This window comes from Aplidium turbinatum, chromosome 5, assembly GCF_918807975.1.
Source record: "Aplidium turbinatum chromosome 5, kaAplTurb1.1, whole genome shotgun sequence".
Classification (NCBI taxonomy): Eukaryota; Metazoa; Chordata; class Ascidiacea; order Aplousobranchia; family Polyclinidae; genus Aplidium; species Aplidium turbinatum.
In genome coordinates this window covers 38,077,035-38,097,689 of record NC_137476.1, presented here as the reverse complement: position 1 = coordinate 38,097,689, position 20,655 = coordinate 38,077,035, and the positions used below count along the sequence as shown (strand labels likewise).

Below are 20,655 nucleotides of genomic sequence, written 5' to 3'. Positions count from 1 at the left end.
CTGATCAACGAAGCTGATGAACAAGACATCTCCGCGGCTACTTGGGCGGACCATAAATGGAATTCTGAATGGAAGTCAAGCACCACCAGACTCCATTCATTCATCCCCGACGCCGACACACGCCCCATCGGCCTGACACTACAGAGACAGGCATGGGTGCGCCTCAACCGTCTCTGTACGGGCGTCGGGCTTTTCCGCTCAACCATGCACCAATGGGGAATGGCTTCTTCCTCCTCCTGTGAATGTGGTGCCGAGGAACAGACAGCAGACCACATCATCAATGACTGTACCATCTTCAAACCACCTAACGGAGTGGAAGGTCTGCGCGTCATGGATGATGAAACTAAAGACTGGCTGCTCTCTAGCAGCCTTCCAGTGTAGTCCGGGAACATCGTGAATCTGGGGTGGTAAAAGGATAGACCCTCGGCCCCAGAAGCTCAGACGACGACGACCAATTATCTACAAGGAGGGTTGCCATAACGACTCCGTTTCTAACATTTCTCGTTAGTTTGAGGGGCAGTGTCAAAGAAAACACCATTGAATTTAATTTTAAAAGTATGTTTATTTTAGAAATGCGTCATCATTTTCGGTCCGGATTTGGAACCACTGATGTAACTTATAGCCTAACAGCTCTGGATCTGGAGCAGGCTCCTGATCTCTTTTATAATGACTCCACTGCGGTGCTTAGTCGGTGTAGCCAACGATTCATCAAACGTCACCAAAGCCTGAACGTTGAACTTTTGCATACTGACCGTGAACAGAAGAAGGTTGACTGAAGCTATTCCGGAGAATATGCACAACACTCAAACATGTTGTCAGGAGTGATATCTTGCAGATTGAAATACTGCTAAGTGGTTCAAATGTGCAAATTATTTTGATAAATTCTCAACCAAAACAATCCTCAAACATAAAAGACTAATTTGTACCATTCCAAAGATGGAAAGCCGGGAATCGCAGCGATTTTGCAATTGGCAAAGTTTATTTCGGTATCACTGCCCAAGATTTTGGCTTCACATTCCTCATTATTTCTAGACAAACATCAAATCAATGAGTTATGACGTCACAGCTTGAATTAAGAAGAAATATCTTGCGAGTTTACTTCATTTAATGAGCTGTCATTGATCATCATGCAATAAAGAAAAAGTTGTCAGTAAGTCAAAAATAAAGTTGCACGAATTTACTGCTCATGCCTCATTGGCAAGTGCAGCCATATTTGATAATGTCGTAGATGAAGCACCGCAGGAGGTCACCGCAAGATGGGAGTCATGATTGATTAGATGGAGGACGGTCATCTTCGAACATTTGGGCGCTGACCAAGCTGAAGAATGTAAAGTATTTGTCAAGAATCACTATCTACTTAATGCGATGATGTAATAATTGGCATAGTTGATGTCATCGAAAAGTCTCTCGTATTACAGAATGTCACGATTTCTTTCTATCTCTTACCAGGAAAAAGACTTGGAAAGGTTCAATGACGTAGTTTAATGGGTATAACCGAAAACCAGTCAATTAAATGGTCGGATAGTTCTACTAGTGAAATGATATATATGAAAACGCTTGAAGGACTCTAACGAATGGTTCACCACTTCCAGCAATTAATCAAAGTAACAGTAAACAGCAATAGATTCCAACGCTTGCGGCTTTTGATCGAGTCTAACGTGATCCACTCACAGCTTCTCATACGATCCTAATTTCAATCAGAAATTATATTAGCATCAACTTTGCTTTACTTGTATTCAATACTTCAACTCTCGATCAACAATAATCTTTGCGTCTATTAACATCTGCTACTACTACAACAATGATCTCTCATCACCAACTCATAATAATAATCAACTCATCATCAACTCTCAGAAGAATAATCATTACGCAAATTACACCACTATTTATAGAAGGTTTGTTCGGTCTAGTAACTTCGAGAAGGTTACGTAAGGTTACATCATAAAGAGCCATTGTTCTATCAAGTTGCATTAAATGTAAACAAGCAGAAGCTCAAAGAAGTTTAAAGAATATCACGTGGTGTAGAAGATTCTTACATAATAAATATTTCGCAATCGGACATCTACTGATAACATTCTTATGACGTCATGACAAAGGATATTTGGTGATTGATAAAACAACAGAATAATCGAGGTTCGCATCTTACAAAATGGTCCAGAACTACGTTACATAACAAAGATTCACAATCAAAGGTTACTGCAGGTCATAACCGATAATAACACATCTCACCAGAATTGCCCCCAACAACAAACCAAACCTTTGAGATAAGACAATACTCGGAAATGTTTGACAAACCTGAAATATGCTCCTTTCAAAGCGATGAGCTCATCATGCGTTCCAACCTCAACCACCACTCCATTGTCGATCACAGCTATCTGATCGGCGTTCCTCACTGTGGAAAGCCGGTGAGCGATGATGATGCTGGTTCTTCCTTTCTTGGCAAATTCCAGAGCGTCTTGTACAATCTAAAAACATACTTTCCTTTAATATACAGAACAGAGGCATTGATAACAATTACATCTTCAACTTCAAAAAACAAAAACAACTTCAAATAGATCATTCTGAGGTACTTTCAGCCTAAATAAATAGTAAAACTTCGTTAAATGATGTTGGAACAGAGTGATCAATGTTCATTTAGAATATTTTGGGAGGGAGACAATTGCCCCTTTTCCTTTCTGATTACACCTCTGGATCTTATTTTCCAACTTGGAAACCTTTTCACAGAGAAGCCAGACCTCGCTTTCCATCATTTGTCAGTCAGTCATTTATTTTTGTTTGGATGCAAAACAAAACGTAGCCACATGAAAAAAAACATACAATGTGCACTGTGCAATGTGCATCCAATGAACGCGAAAGACCCCAGCCCCGAGTAGGCATAGTATCACCTGCGGGAAAAAAAACTATCTGATGCGAAAGATTCCTCCTACCCTTTCGCTCTCCGCATCCAGAGCGGATGTTGCTTCGTCAAGGAGGAGGATTTTTGGATTTCTTATAAGAGCTCGCTCGATGGCGACTCTTTGCTTCTGTCCTCCTGACAATTGACCCCCTTTAGCTCCGACGCTTGTTGCGTAACCCTGAAAGTGATGTCATAATTAAAAAGAGGTTGTTTCGATGCTAACACAATTTGTTACATCGTTAACTTATACCAAGTTACTTTACAGCTTACTTCTGGTAACGAGTCAATGAAGTCGTGAATGTTAGCGCTCCTAGCTGCGGCTCCCACTTCTTTGTCCGATGAGGTTTTTGTACAATCTCCATACCTAAAGATTAAGCATGCCAGCAGATATTACCGATTGTAGAGTACCAGTAACATTGAATTGCGTTCTAAATTGTATTGTAGCCTTTTAAAACTTGCCTACCTAACGAATTATCAATCAGTGTTAGGGTGCTGATGACGTAGTTGGTTAAACAATAAACACCCAATTTTGTAAACAAAGAATCCGTAAACAAAGAAGCTCCGGTGCTACGTTTGTTGTGAGCGGTTGAGCAACACACATTGTAAAGCTGCTCTCCATTCAACGGTTAAAAGGAATAATTCCCAGATAATGCTTCAACAATCGGAGAGTTTCTAGCAATCTTGGTGACCTGGCCTGTGTCAAATGGTTCAAAGCCTTTAAAATCCTTCCAAGATCAAGTTTTAAAAGAGGTTTTCTCAAAATGAGGATCAATATTCTCACAATGAAACCAACTTTGAGGAGTGTTTCAAGTTAATCGTGACCCACCTAATATTTTCGGCGATGCTTTGATCAAATAGAACAGGTTCTTGTGACACCAACCCCATCTGCTGACGTAGCCAGCCAATGTTGAGCTTCGAAATGTCATTTCCGTCTAAAGTCTGGAAAATACAAATTCAATTGTTATACTCTTACTAGGAATACTACTTGCAACTCAGATGTTCCATGAAACAATTTTCTTTGCATCTTCACAATCTCACAACATCAGTTGAAAAACCTGAAAAAAACCTGAATAGAAATTTACACAAGTGAAATGCAAATAGAACACATACTGTCACATACAACCAGTGTTGTACGTTGACGCCGTCAATTTGACGGCGTCAACTTTTTGTTGACGCTGAGGCTAGCGCCGTCAATTTATTTTTCAGTTGACGGAAGTGATAGCGCCGTCAACTCTTTTGCCGATTTTAAGCGTCAAGCGCTATGCGTCATTTTTTGTTTTCATGGAAAAAAAATGAAAAATCTCGTTTCACAATAAGAATTTCACCTATGGTGTCACAATGTATTCTGGCCAGCGCGACTCATCCGAATTACCGGCTTTTGCGTTGGTTGGAATGGCTCCCTGGAATACACGCGGAAGAAATTCGCCAAATGGTGATCAGTCTAGGGCCATTTTTATTGTGACTTAAAAAAAAAATTTTTGACTTTATTTTTATCAAATTTTGACTTTATTTTGACCTAACGAAATTGCTTATTTGTAAAGGTCACATTTCTTCCTTGAATTGATACTAGTTATCCAAACATAATATTTTGTCGATTTCAGACCCAAACGTAATATTTTGTCGAAAAGTCAAGGTTTTTATGGATTATAAAAAGTGCGTCGTGTTTTTCGGCGATAGGAAAATCTCCACAAATCTGTCTAACTTTTGCTGAAGACGATTTAGCTTGGCTATTCCTAAAATCCAAACTGTTGATTTTCGAAAAGACTACGTTTGTGAAGATGGTGCTTTTTATAAAAAATATTTAAATACGTAACAATGAATAAACAATGGGCAATTTGCGATAAAAGGTAGGCCTACTGCTGATCCGTCAGCATTGTGACATATTTCCTGCTTTTATGGGTTAATATGGTTTAATTGTGTCGCAGTTCCTGATTTACAATGCTTCCACGAGGATTTTGACAAAAATTACTTTCAAGAAACACAAAAAGTTTGTCAAAAGCCATAATTTGACAAATTGTGACTTTATTGAAAATTTTGACTTTATTGTCAATTTTGACTTTATTTTGACCTATAAACTTCTTAGAAACAGTCCCCTAGGTGCTAAAAATAACTTTATTCTTGGATTCGTGGATAGACGAGGTCCTTAAAAATGTTTGACTTTATTGACTTTTGCGGGCCCCAGTGATCACCCATGTATTGAGAACGAGAGATCAGAGACAGAAAGCGAAAAATCCATGATCGGCTTCGCGGAACGTTGAAGACACTTTATTTCAAGAGCTTTATGCCTCTGAAAAGAGCGATGTTGGTGCAGTGAACCTGGTTAAAAGATTTATACATGCTAAACTATCACAGCACGTTAGGAACAGTGATACCTTTCCGAGTAAACGTTTTCAATTTATTTTTGAAATACAACACACCAATACCAACCAGCGCTGCTGTGGAACGCATGTTTTCACTTGGAAAGGACAATAGCCTAGGCTATGCGTCCCAAACGCAGCAAATTGTCAGACAAACGTTTTGAAATGCTTGCTTTTTCTGTAAGGAAATAACTAATAGGCTAAGCAGCTAATTACAATACAGTCTCAAAACATAATATCTGCTCTTTATTTTTAGCTATTGTTAGCCTAAACTTGGTTGAAATATTTCCGTTTTATGAGACGCTGGCAAAAAATAGCGCTAGAAATTAGCGCTGACGCTGACGCCGTCAATTTCTTTAAGAGCTTACGCAGTACTTTACGCCGTAAACTTTTTAGGCAATTTGCGCTGACGCTGACGCCGTCAATTTATTTCAATGACGCGTACAACACTGCATACAACAATTGACAAAACCAAGTGCATTATGTCTTGGATAAAACTAAAGTATTTTCCAGGTCTCCTTGTCACAGCTCCCCACTCAGTACTCGCCCAGGTCCCCATGTATAACCCCTACTCACCACTAGCCCATCCTGGCAGTCGTAGAACCTCTCGATGAGCTGCATTGTAGTGGACTTTCCGCTTCCAGACCGACCAACCAAGGCCAAGGTCTGTCCAGGTGTAACCATCAAGTTTATATGACGCAACACTGCCACGTCTGGTCGGGTAGGATAGGAGAACGCGACGGAATTGAACGATATCCGTCCATTGCAGTGCGACTGGAAGTACAGTACAATGATAACTTTGTTGAGTTCCATGCGAAGAATGAACCAACCAATCAACAATTGGTCAAAAATATTTACAACTGATTAGAAACCCTAGCAAGTACTAGATGTCAATCAGGTGATCAATATTTTCAGTAAGATCATTGCTCATTGAAATGACGTCACGTACAGTGACGTGGATCTCTAACTAGACGAGTAGATCCAAGTAGAGCTGGAGGCAGTTCTTGTAAAATCTGTGCTTTGATAAAAAAAAGATTCGCAGTTAATTGGATTAAACGCCAACCAAACTTTCCATTAAAAACAATATTATGAGCCTCTGTTAACACAAAACAAAGTTGCTTTCAAATAAAACTTAAAAGTCTTCACAATTTGAAAGTGGTCAACTATTCAAACTACGTTACAAACACTTTAATCGACGTCCCAACCTGACAATGGTCAATCACGTGATGACATCATAAAAAGTGGAATTATCAAACCACCAACCGGTGATAGTCCGTCGTCGCTGTAGGCGTCCATCGTCGGAACGCGATCGAAGAGCGCGAACATTCTCTGAGCCGACTTTTTTGCCTCGTGGTAGTCAGGAGCGAAAGTGCTGTTCTGTGCAATTGCCAGCGCTCCAAACTGAATCGCTATCAGCACTCTGGAATGCGAAAATGTTCACTGCGGAATTGAAGATTATTGTAGAAGCACGATTGTGTGACAACTTGTCTATTGGACGTTTTGTTTCAATTAGCTTTTGTATACATAGGAGGAGTTAAAACTTTTGATTCATACGTCACAATTGAATTTTTATCTGATTCAACGCAGGCGACTCACACGAAGACGTCGTTGTACTCCACGTCTCCAATCAGAACCAAATAGATGGCAAGTCGAAAAGTCGCTGCAAACGCGAAAAGTATGATTGCTTGTGAGAAGCCATAGCCTGCCGCCGCTACGAAGGATTTCCAAAATAATTTCCTGTAAGCAGCTGAGTGTTTCATCAAGAAAGTGTTCCCACGCCATCACACTTATTACGTCACCAAGTAATTTCACCATTGATATTAAGACAAATCAATATCAGATTTTTAGTCAGAGATGGTCGCATGCTGTTACCATACGTACTTTTGATGCTAAATTCAAAATAATCTGTTTCTAGCACATTCAGGTTTTTGGGATATTTTATTATCATTGTTAGGACTGGACCTGCATGGCTTGCCAAACATACGAAGGCTTGTCACATGAGGACGTTGCCATTTTATGGTTTACATCAAGGGTCTCAAACTCAAATTGTTCTTAGAGCAAAACGAATACTCATAACATATCCCCAGGGCAGCAACACACAAAAATAAATCAATAAACAAAATAAACACAGTTCAAACGCAATAAAAAAGGTACTAAGAACACACCAAGAACGTTAGATCGCAAGAAAAAGTAGTAAGAACAAACTGATGGAAATACACTGTACGAACACAAAAATCGCAAACGAAAAACAAAAAGAATGCAAATGAAACAACAGACCTGGCGAGTAAACATCTTGCCATCAAATTTCAGAAAGCGGGATAAAACTAAACCCTTAGAACTGACTTCAGCAATACCAATGTTACTATTGCGATAACGATACAATATGTGAATAGGAAATGTGATTGTGATGTAACAATAGGAGTTTCTGGCAGTTTCTTTCAAAGTTTAAAAAGTCCTCGCAGACCTCGCGTTTGAGACCCTTATTGGTTTACATTATTTCTGCTTGTTATCTTCACTTTTGTGAACCCAATGGAATGAAAATGTATTGAGCATTTTGATAAATAATCCAAAAAACAAAGTTTGGTCTAATTCATATTTGTAAAAGATTAAGTACAAATATTTTGAAATCCTATAAGGAGAAATGAACGCACATTGAGAATTAGAGCAAAACCTGGAAAAGTTTTCTTGTATCTCTGATTCAAAAAGTTAGAAATGTGTAGACCAGTGTTTTGAGATGACGAGTTTGCGATAATTTTTATAAGAATTTATAGTTTCGGGAGAGAATTTGCTTTCTTGTACCAAAGACAGGCAAGACACAACAATACAACAGGGTTGAGCATTATAACAATATATTTTACATATTTACAAATAGTTGTAACAGTCGAACGTTTTCGGCTTAACTTAAGCCTTCATCAGGAATATGAAAATATTTTTTAAGATGCAATAAATTTCAACTTCTTGAAGGTGGCTAGCTAACTGACTATTAGTACCAAGAAACACGCAGCGATTAAAAGCAATAGTGTGAAAAACTGATAGACAGAAAACAAATTACATTAGGAAAAGGCAGTTCAGTTCAGTTTATTGTTTTGCTGGCGATAAACAAACAAAAAGTACATACAAATTGAGTGTCTATCAGCACAACAGGATGGCAACAAAAGGCCTGTAAGGTCTTCTATGTCAGCTGCCACCCTAGCCTGTTGCAGGTAACACAGTAATAAAAACAAACAAACAAAAACAACAAATAATCACACAAAAAAACAACAAAAAAAACGGAAATATTAACATCAATACAGAAAAAAAGAAGAAATATCAACATGAAAGCAAATACGAATTAATTACCATATTGACTAAGAAGAAAACACTTGTAGGCCTACTTAGTTATACAGACATTGTACATATGTATCATCTTTCAGCTCATTAAAAATGTCACTCCATAACTTCACACCAGTAAAACATAACATTTTTTCCCACTATTTGATTTAACAAGCGGTAAAAACAATGTACATTTTTTGTGATGGCGAGTGTTATAACTATGGATATTATCTAAATTGGTAAAGTAAGCATCATACAATTTTGGCAACATATCATGCTCAATTTTAAACATAAATTTTCCATATTCAAGTTTAATTAAGTCTTCAATGGCAACTACGTAACTACAGAAGAACTTGCACCACGGGCTGCGTGATAAATCTAGTAAATGTTGAGGAGAATGGACCAGCCTCACGCAAATAATTGTTGGTTTAAATTTGAGTTGTAGCGTTTGATTAACAGCGCTTCCTGAATTTTTGTGTCAAATTGCGATATGTCTTTGCGTAAAATTTTAAATGATGGTGGTGAGATGGCGCAGCGGATGAGGCTCTGGTGTTCCAATTATGCAAACCTGGTTCGACTCCCAGTTAAGCTTATTGTTGAAAACACTGCTCACCTCTACCTAAGGTGTAATAAATTGGGTGGGCATAATTGCTGCAGGAAAAGCGGCGGAGAGAAAGGAACTGGCCACCCTACTCTCCTTAGTGCCGAAGGCTTAGTACAATGAGAACATAATCTTCTCATACCCAACACTTGATTCAAGTATGGGGGACCACCTTTATCTTTTACAGTCAGTTAGCTAGTTACCTTCAAGAAATTGAAATTTATTGCATTTTTATAAGACTTTGTGGCTACATTGTGAAAGCAAATACCTTAGAGATTGGTAAAGTTTCCCGGAGTAGACTTGAAGCATCTTTTCCTCTTTCGTCATAGAGGCGACTGTTCTAATGTTCTTTACAGCTTCCATCGCGATTTGTCCTGATGTGTTTGAAGGTGATAATCGAATCAATAGAAAGCCGATAATGGGAAGTAAGTAAGAAGCGAAACAGATAAAGTACACTGAAGCAATTGTGGCATTGCCAACATCTTTCGATTTCATTTGAAACGTTTTCAAGCGTCAGGATCAACAGAGTTCCAAACTCAAACAAAGCTTTTTGAAATAAGAAATAAAGGATTAGCTTCAAATGTTTAAGATCAAGTATAGCGCAAAAGAAATCTTTCTAAGGGACTTGCATGGAGGAATTTGGTTTTGTCTTTTATTTGTAAGTTATTCCTTTCAAGTTCCGAATATTATTTTTACCACAAACGACTGTACCTGCCGATTCCACATGTTCTTCTTTTCCTTCATTGTGTTCCACGATTTCCCAATCGATGATCCCTCCCAAAATCATCAAAGGAATAAAAGCAATTGTGACCAAACAAAGTTTCCAGCCATACGCGAATCCAATACCCAAGGAGATCACTAAATTAAATAAAGTTCAAGTATTGTGGATAGCGCGATGCGAAGCCGCTGTAGCCCATAGTGTACAGCGCCTTCAGCACAATGGCTGGTGCTACCAATCCTATCATGAACTACTGTACCAACCAGCCTTTCATATTCAATGCCACATCTCCTTCTTACCTAACGTGGCAAGGTTCTTCATTATTGTACCCAACCTCACTCCTGTACACCCCTGAACCCGCAGAGCGTCAGTCGACAACCGAGCACAAAGAGCTCCAGTGCTGTGTCTAGGATCATCGAAATAGGAAATGTTCTGACGTAACAATGCACTGAGCGCGTTTCGTCGAAGCCGAGCTGTCAATTCCACTCCGGACTTGGTGAAAAGTGTGGCCTGATTGATCAAGAAGATATGAAAGTTTGTAAAATGTTAAAGTGATTCTATATCTGAATCCAAGCATTAAGAGATGAGATAAAACCTTCATACAGCAACATATAGATGTTGCTGGAACAAATTGTTTCCGGAAAAACAATATCATGTGATATGTCATGGCTCCTTTGATTGCAAAGATTTGTTAAAAAACGTTTTTTTCGCTTCCTATGAAAATTTATACTTCTGGTTGTCTTTATATTGGGGTCTATGTCAATGGCAACCCTGATTATACATAAGACGCCAGGATACTATAATGTTACAAAAGGCATGGTCTTAAGTGAAACGAAATAGAAATGCACATCAAAAAGTATCTAGTCTACATTCTAAACTATAGCGTTGAAAATACTGTATTTTGTTGAAAATACTGTATTAGAAGGGTCTTATTCAAATAAAATATACAGTCCACATGGAATATACTAAGCCTTCGGCATTGAGAGTAAGGGGACCTGGTCTTTTCTCTCAGCTGCTTTTCCTACTGTAACTTCGCGCACCCAATTATTCCGCCCTGGCTAAAAATGAGCAACGTTTTTCAACAACCGCTTGAGTTGTACATTTCTCTATATTAAGCCTTCGGCACCAACGAGAGTAAACTGGCATTGGCAGGTGTAAAACTTTGATGAGACACTGGGGGTATTCCATGAGGAGCACAAGTTGCAAATGCGGACAGGAGCAAACAATGCAACATCTACTCGAATGGCCCGACTTAAAAGCAAGATGCTCTGCACAGGACTTTGCCGAATTCAACGAAAGAGCAAGAGCTTGATGCTCGGTGATGCTCCGGGCTAAGGCCGTGTGACACACGATGAAGAAGACCAACCAGAGTAAAGGGGGCCAGTTCCTTTCTCTCGGCCGCCTTTTCTTTAGCAACTTCGCCCAACGAATTTATTGCACTCGTGGAACCAGGATTGGAAAATCTGCGTCACAATTGCTGTGCCATCGCATTGTTTGTCAGTCTATAGTGTAGTTGCTATCATTGTGTAGATCAGGTATTTGCAATGTAGATGTTATTGTAAATTCAGTTATTTTCGTTACTTGAGAAGGGCTAACTTGATTATGGCCGAAAACGTTCGTAGTTTATAGTTTTATGGTCACTCTAATTGTGTGATATCAAATGCCGTGTGGTTGCTTGGTTTTGTCTGTCTATGGTTAAAGAAAGTCACCTCTCTACCAAAATTGTAGTCTATAGCTTATTTAAGACCGGAGTTGTCAAAACAACACCCGATTCAAACACATACAACAGAATATTGTAAGGCCAACAAATAGATCAGTATGGTGTGTCGATGTTTCAGTTTAGTAAATTTTTCTTAAGAGTTGGTTCTGGGCCCTCTTTTGTTGCAAATTCAAAATGAAACCACGCAAGGAATAAAACATATTATTGACCTCAAGAACAAATCCAACAAATACGATGACTCCGAGTAGAAAGAATGTCAGTCCAACGAATCTTGCGTCCTGCTCCTGTTGGCTGGCGTCAGTAAGGGAGAAGATGGCGAATGTATGACCGAAGATGATTGCACTTATGGGATCCCCAATACCAGTCAAAAACGAAAACAAGCACCCACCTGAAAGTCAGAACATTAGATATTTACTGAATCGTCGGTGGTGATAAAACAAGATGCTTTGTGAGTTGTTGATGTTGATAGAAATTGTTGATGTTGTTAATGTTGATAGTTGTTGTTGATAGATGTTGATAGAAGTAGTTGAAAGTACGAGATTTTTTTCACCTGCAATGTAGCACCACTCCGATTGATTCAAATGCAGAATCCTGAAGAAGGACGCTTTGGGAAAGTTTTCTTCCTCCTCATCTTCATTTCTGACATTTTCATCTTTAATTTGTTTTGGAACGTTTTTCATTTGATCCAATGAGTTAGACAATGAATCTAATGGAGTTGAAACAACATAAGCAAATCAAATAATATCATTTCAGTGAAACAAATTGCAAGTTAAAGTCTGATAGATAATTTCATCTTCATAAACACCCATCGATTTATATCTTGTTCAGTCCAAAATGCAAACAGGCATCTCTCTACCAAAGAAAGTGATAGCAGAAATGAGTCGCAGTCGCGCTGCACCTCATCGACATCTCAATGAACAATTCACGCTTTCACAGCATGAAAAACTCACCAACTTCCGCAACTTTTAATGGAACATCCATTTCTGTCTCAAAATTTGTTTTATTTGGAGATACTTTTTGCTGCATTTTAACAAGTTTAGAATATACACCATCTTCGATCTTGAAGAGTTCATCATGCGATCCTTCTTCCATGACTCTTCCAGATTTGAAAGCAATTATCTTGTCGGCATTACGGATTGTGGATAACCGATGAGCGATGACAATAGTGGTGCGACCTGTGATGGAACAATTCATTGATGAATTGTTGCAAATGAGTAATGGATCTCTTTCGAAGATAATCCTAACAAGATGCATCTCACCTGCTGATGCTTTCTCTAACGCCGCTTGTACAATCGATTCACTCTCTGTGTCCAATGCGGATGTTGTTTCATCCAGAAGCAAGATTTTTGGATTTCTGGCAATTGCTTTCGCGATGGCAATTCTTTGCTTCTGTCCTCCGCTCATGTGTCCTCCTCCTTCTCCAACCAAAGTTCCGAATTTCTATAAAATTTTTACAAATAATTAAAAAACCGATGTTGAAGTGTTAACTGACGAGGAAAAGTGGACCGACGAGGAACAGTGGACTGACGAGGAAGTGTTGACTGATGAAGTGCTAATTGACAAAATATCAAACAATAACATTACTAAATTTGCAATTTGTGCAGTATTTTTCAAACTGCTGTTCTAAACAAATATAGAATAACGTCACTCCGCATAAGGTGGATGTGATGTTTATTTTTAATTCGGAAAAACCAGCTAGATTTTTGCTGAGCGATTTCTATAGTGTGGCATACGCTAGATTATCGGATTTTACATCGCAATATTTCGCTGTAAATCTAGAACGTAATTTTCTTGCCACAAAGTGTTCATTGAAAGTTTGGAGCTTTCTGTCTATAAATTTCGTGGATGGAAAATTGTTTGATCAATAAGAGATTTGGCTGATTGCAGTAGATAAATGGGTTGGTGGGAGTATATCTCATTTTATATATTTTAAGAGAATAAATGTATCTTACACATGCACAATTGCACAATGTAGTATGTGGCCAGCTTGTTTCACGATTAGTGAGATCTGCGAAAGGTTCTTAAATACGTTAAAAATAAAAATATTAACCAAACGTAGTTTGGAAATATCTTGATTCTGTCACCGGGCGAAGATTCGATGAGATGCAACTTTCGTAACATACCTTTGGCAACTCCATTATGAAGTCATAAGCATTTGCTTGCTTTGCTGCTTCGACTATTTCTCCGTCAGTTACTTCATCGCGTCCCCAGCGGATGTTTTCTGAAATCGTTGTAGCGAAAAGAACAGGCTCTTGCGAGACGACACCAATCATTTGGCGCAACTTTCGAAGGTTGAAAGATTTTATGTTTTTCCCGCTCAAACAAATAAAACCATCCTAAATAAACATGGAGGAAGAAGATCGTGAAACTCTTTCACTTCCTTCCATACCCTTTGAGGTTAATGTGTTGTATGTCTAATTGTTATTCATTCCTTAATTTTGTATTAATAATTTTCTGATTTTATTCAGCACGAAATCCATCGATTGCTTTTCATTTGCATCCATTGGGAGAATATAAGCTCAAATGGAAATATATTAAAAACACAAGACACAACAGACCTTTGGTAGCAAGGATCGACCAAGCAATCATCCAATAAGCTGCTCTCATCTTGAGGTATGTACAGTAATATTTGTATATTTTTTGTTAGCTTCATTAGATTGTGAAGATTCTTATTCACCTTCAGCGACTTGATAGCAACACACAAGCTCACATCGCATAGACCGACTGCTGATGAGTTTTCAACAGGTATAAAGAATGTCACAAATACATGATTTTGTTGTTGCAAATTTGCAATTTAAATGTCCAGACTATGCAAGACTTTGCAACGTAACTTACTTCAACGTCATAGAACCTTTGGAGCAGCTGAACGATTGTGCTTTTTCCTGCACCACTTTCACCCACCAGCGCCACCGTGCTCCCTTCAGGAACCGTAAACCAAACCCTTTCCAAAACCTGAAGAAGAAATTAGACGGTTGTCCAGTAGCAGCAGCAGCAGCAGCATTGCGTCACATAAGAATCTACAAACTTGTAAGCAGGTTAGAAACTGAAAATAACAACATAACAATATGAACGTTTACTTGTTATTAAAAATTGTAGCATTGTCAACTAACTATTGCGCGTGAGGCATTGTTACCTTTTTGTCTGGTCGAGTTGGATAGCTAAACTGTACGTCATCAAACATGATGTCACTGCTGAGGTCAGAAGGGTCGTTGCCCTTTTCTGAAAAGATGTCGATATCTGGTACCCTGTTGATGACTTTGAATACTTTCGATGCGGCCGCGATTGCCTCCGATGCGACGTCTAAGTAGCTGCAAGCCTTGGATAGAAGAAGATTATTATGTAGTAATGCAACACGAGACGGTTTAGGTTACCGAGACAAACTTGATAGCCGATATACCTCGTTTCACTGTTGCATACAGATTTGATCACTCGCAGTGTTGTCCACTGTCAATCTATGGTCTGGTGGCTGTCTCATTTTGTGCACGAGACGATCACGTCTTTGTGCGCTAGAGCGACGGTTTTGAAATTTACAGCAACCAGAGACCCTTATATTAGAGTTACGTAAAAAACATGTCGTTCATGATTGATTTACTCTAACCGCTAATTATACTCGTCTCTTTGTGATATCACACTGAATGTTTAGCTATGCTACATGCAATCTTGAGATAATCATTAAACAATAATTTTATTAGTTAAAAGAATGCAGTTAATTTGCCTTCTTGGGATAAGTTTGAATAAACACAAGCGAGAGGTTGTCGCGCTGTTATTGTTGATTCTTGTCCTCCAGTGCCACGGTTCGACATCTCTTACACGTCAAGAGACTTTGGAAAGGTTGATGACGTTGTTTATTGGGATATCCGACGTTAATCAGTCAAATGGTCGAATAGTTCTACTTGTGAGATTATTGAAAGAACTTTTTGAAGGGCTCGAATGGTTCATCACTTTCAACAAATAATCAAATTAATTGTAAACAGCAATAACTTCTCCATTTTTATAATTCCAACACCTGCAACTCTTATCATCGAGTTCAGCGTAGGCTACTTCACTCACAACTTCTTACCTTCTAATAATTTCAACTTCAACACTTTCAACTCTCATCAACTTATAAAAATACTACGCAAATTACGTCACTATTTATAATCAGTTTGTTTTCACAAGAAGCATCCAGAAACTGCGGTAATGATACGTCACAAGAAATCACTATTTTGGTCAAAATTTCGCTGCAGGTAAGTATGTCTGTGACGTCACAACAACATATATTACGTCAGAATGTTAATTCAAGTTGAAGAAGTTTCTCGAATTGCATGAATGCAAAATCTTCTTGAAGCAAGTTTTGCATGAAGATTTCATAGTAAAGGTTACTTTAGGACAGTAATCGATAATAACATCTCGTAATAATTACAAAAATAAAATAGGCCACTTGTTCAAGCACATACAATGTAGCCTGCCGTGGGGCCATACCTACTGATTTAGACAGTAAGCTTCTTTGTAAAAGCTGTTATTGTACCTGACATACAATCAAAGCTTACCGTGCCAAGCAACCATGCTCCTAAGATGATTTCATAGACAACAGTCACAACTGTTCCAATTGTCATTTCTTCTCCTATGACCAAAGTGATCCCATACCAGAAGCAAATTCCATAGATGGACATCCATGATAAAGTACATCAGTCCCATCACCAATCCACTGAGGAATCCACGGCGTATCTCTACATCTCTTGCATCTCCCAGCAGGTTGGAATATCTGTTTGTGTAAAGAAAATATCGGTTGCTTCGATGATAACGTAATGTTTGCTTAACCTTTTATTTACATCCAGCTGTGAGAAAACGCTTTTAGTGCGTTATCCCGCTTTTGTTTGTGCATTTCAGAACGCATTAAATTTGTTAGACATCAAATTTCTTAACTACCAAAGAGAAAAGGATCTGATTTAGCATCTTTTCCCTCTGAACCAAAAAACCGCTTCAACATCCAAACAAACTTCCTGATGTGACATCAGGGTTTTATTTCCAATCCACCGACCTGTCTACTTCTTTGCGTTGGCATCCGAAAGCCACCACAGTCCGAATGGACGATATCGCTTCTTCAGCGACCGAGCCAGCTTTCGCGTACGCTGTTTGTTCTTTCTTGGCGTAAGTGGCTGAAATCTACTTGCATCAAAATGTTTTCAACAGACATAAATGCGACTATGTTTCCGTTTAACTGATCGGAATATCAAAAGACGAAGATGTTGCAAACAGACGAATACATAGAGCACGAAAGTAAATTTATTGATTTTCATAACTTGTGAAACAAAATATATATAGGAAGTATCCCAATTGAATCTGTAGATGATGATGATGATAATTATTGCTTTACCGTCACAATCAGCATAGATGGAATAACCGTAGCGGGGCAAGCGGCGAGGGCGACCAAAGATAATTTCCACGAGAAAAAGAACGCGACGATCAAGCTCACCATGGTACCGGAGAGATACTGAACAAACATAGACGCTTTCTCGCCACTGCATTGACAAATCTTCACTATATCGCTGTAACGAAACGAGACGTATGTTATTGACACAAAGTATTCTTAATGCTGAGGTGAATTAAATGGCTGCTTCAGAGTTTCCACGTTCAATTGAAAGAAATTCTCTTGACCTCATGTAGTAATGGAAACGATTTAATTTCAATCCATGTTTCCACTAATCCATGTGTTTCCTGATGAGTTAATTCAACTCTTGGTTCTAAACATTAGGCTACTTAGTTTTCATAACAAATGATTGTAAGTGTTTTTGATTGTTTATATAGTAAGCTTGTCTATTGGCTGCAAGTTATTTCACATGAATAATTTCTGTGCGAAAAAATAAGTTATCTCTTGAGGTTAGTCTCACTTTGTCAAGCTTGTGTTGAGTTGTCCAGCTGATGAGGAATCATAAAACGCGATGTCTTGGCGGAGGATCGCTTTCAAGTAAGCGATGCGAAGTCTTTTCACTTGTCTGCAACGTTTGTTAGTTATATAATAACGTAACGGTGATGTTACAATAGTCACTGTTTGCGATGGCATGGGCATATGGAAGGTATGTCTGATGACAAGGCTCCAGTGATGGAAAAGACATTTTTTGTCCAGGGAAAGAAAGTGAGACCAAAAAAAAGATGGCTAGCTTTGCTGAGAGACAAGATCAGTGCAAGGAACTTCGACAAAATCAACAATAACAACAGGGAAGCATGGCGAAAAGGCTGCGAAAATTGACAGACTCCCGTAGCGGGAACAAACGCCAGGTCTCATCTACTGAAGAAGTGACAAACCTATGGTGAGGGTAATGAACAATGATGTAACAAGGAAGTGACAATGAAGTGACAATGAAGTGACAATGAAGTGACAATGAAGTAACAATGATGTAGCAATGATGTAACAATGATGTAACAATGATGTAACAATGATGCAACAAAATGATGTAGCAATTCCACTTCGATCAATTGCACTATAAACCATTCAGTACTTCATGTGAGTGAATCAGCATCAAGCATCTTAGCTACAATATATACAGTAGTTATACTCGTTACTATATACAGCAGTACGTTCCTTCTAAAGTTCCAGCCAATTCTACTGACCATGGCCCATTAGGCTGAACATGGGGTCTAGGTAATAATGGAACTAACTAACCACCCAGTTAGCTAAGGGTGGTCACTCTATTGCGAGCAGAATTATTGCGAAATGCTTACTTCACAATGCACATTAGATATTAACGACCTGTACCAGCCTGATACTGCGAGTTCGCTGTGGTAATGGCGAATTGCGCTTGCTTTCGGAACACAGTTCCCTAGTCAAGTGCTATGACGACTTTAGGGACAATTTCGTCATAGCACATGAGTAGGGAACAGTGTTCCGATAGTTAGTGCAATTCGCTATTACCACAGCGAACTCGCAGCATCAGGTTAAAACAGTTGTTATATCTACATTGTGACGTAAGCAACGATCATGCTGCTAAAAGCGAAACTCAGTCGATCGTATATTGTCAAATGCTTCGACATCTTCTCGGTACCTGTTGGCTTGTAGAGACCAACAAAATATTTGGATTCCAGAAGCTACGAAAACAGCGCATCCGGCATACAGGAAGTTATAAACAATTTCCAAGCTTTCCTTCTGGAAGGAATCTTTTGTGACGTCAACTGTTGAATTCCATTGTCTGGAATAAAATGTATCAGTTGCCAGTTATTGTGCACATGATTTTATTAAAACTCAAATGTTTTTAAGCCCGGTTTTTAATTGAGAAGCAACAAAATAATCATAATCACTCTACATTGCAGCAAATCATCCAGAAGTAGTGGTGATAAAAAGCTGCCTTATTAAATAATTAAGAAAGCGGTATGATCAGAGCACAAAATTGATGATAGTAGTTAGAGTGCAAACTTGCGTCCAAACTCTGTTTATGCTAAAATTTCAGAACACACACAATAATGTGTAAGTGCACTGTGAAATTGGGTGGTTCTTGGTAAACCGGTAACAGAATGACCGGTAACAAAATTAGCAACATTGACAATGTATCATCGTGTATATTAAAATTAATGCGAGTGTGACTCTCTGCTTTAGATCCGTCTCTCCCTCAAACTACGGTCGATCAGACGATAGGAAAACAACGACGTGGTTGACCACGAAAACCTTACAACAATTTGCGGAAGTTTGTGTAAGAACCAACGCTGTACAATGCACAAGGACTTACATACCAGGTGACATGAAATTCAATTACAGTATAACTATGAGCTAAAAATGTTTAAACTTACTCTAAGCTAACCGAAGTAAAGTTTTCCTCCAAGCAGGCGGAATAATTGAAATTGCACATTTTGTAGCGACCAAACTTGGTAAACACGTCAGAAATCTGGCCGAAGATCAGGAACAGAATAGGCCAGGCGGCCCCACAGACAACGGCCGCTAAGGTCCCAATCGATATCATTATGACGTCCCAACCATCAGCGAATGTAAACTGACAAAATAAACGCGAAAAGATGAAGTGGCAACAGCTCTCAATAAAAATGTTTTGCTTTTGACGACAACGCTTTGAGTAAATTGCATGGCGATGATGTATGTGCTAATTGTGAGACGTGATTTTTCTGTAAGTGGAGTAAGAACTTAACTTCAAAAATATGATTCCTAGCAATACAGATTTGATCATCATTCCGGTACAAGCGCTTCTCTCAACGGTTTCTCAACCGTATACGTCGGTAACTCACCAGAGCAAGGAAGGACACATTTGCATCTGAACCATCTGCAGCCTTCAATGATTCAGCAACTCCACTTCCGTTTCCATCTTTTCCTGACAAAGCGTTTGGGCTAAAAATAATTAATTAATAATTATTATGACTCATGATATAAAAGCAAGATTTGTCTCATTATTTTTTATAAGAAACTGGAAGCATAGGTATAAATTCTATGAGGATTGAAAAAAGGTTTTTAAATCATATCGTCCATTCTTTTGTGCATACGCTTTGAGCCACTAACATGAACTCGATCAGCGATCTGTGAGTGTGGCAAGAAGTAACAAACCGCAGACCACATCATCTGTAACTGCGTCATCTACCATGCGCCAAATGGTGTGCGTGGTCTGCATGAACTGGATGACGAATCAATTCAGTGGCTGCTTGACACCTGCCCAAACGTCTAGACCGAGTACAAAAGTTTTTGATACGGTACACCTCTAGTTGAACCGAGCCAGATTAATACCAAACATATAGACCGAGTCACCACCACTGCTCAACGGTGATAAAAGGCAGAACCCCTCGACCCCTTGGAGTGATAGAGAAGGTTCATACAGCGAGGTATACATACGATACACCTTCAGTTGAACTGAGCCAGCCTAGTGGGAATTCCATCAGGATAATTTACGTTGGTTTTGCAATACGTTGTGGAAACCATTTCCTCCTGACGCACCCGGAACATGGAACATACGGTTGTAACGTGAAACCGTTGGAATTACAGATTCGCCATATCCAACTCTGCTAAGACAGTTTGTTGCTGGACAATACGCGGCAAAATTTTGTCCCTAAATCTGGAAAAACCCTTAAAGTTCTACTAAG

General features: G+C 38.9%; 1 pseudogene; it reads right to left on the bottom strand.

The window, feature by feature from the left end:
* Positions 1-1,263: 1,263 nt before the first annotated feature.
* Positions 1,264-19,535, bottom strand: LOC145771247 (phosphatidylcholine translocator ABCB4-like; annotated as a pseudogene).
* Between the last annotated feature and the right edge of the window lie 1,120 nt (positions 19,536-20,655).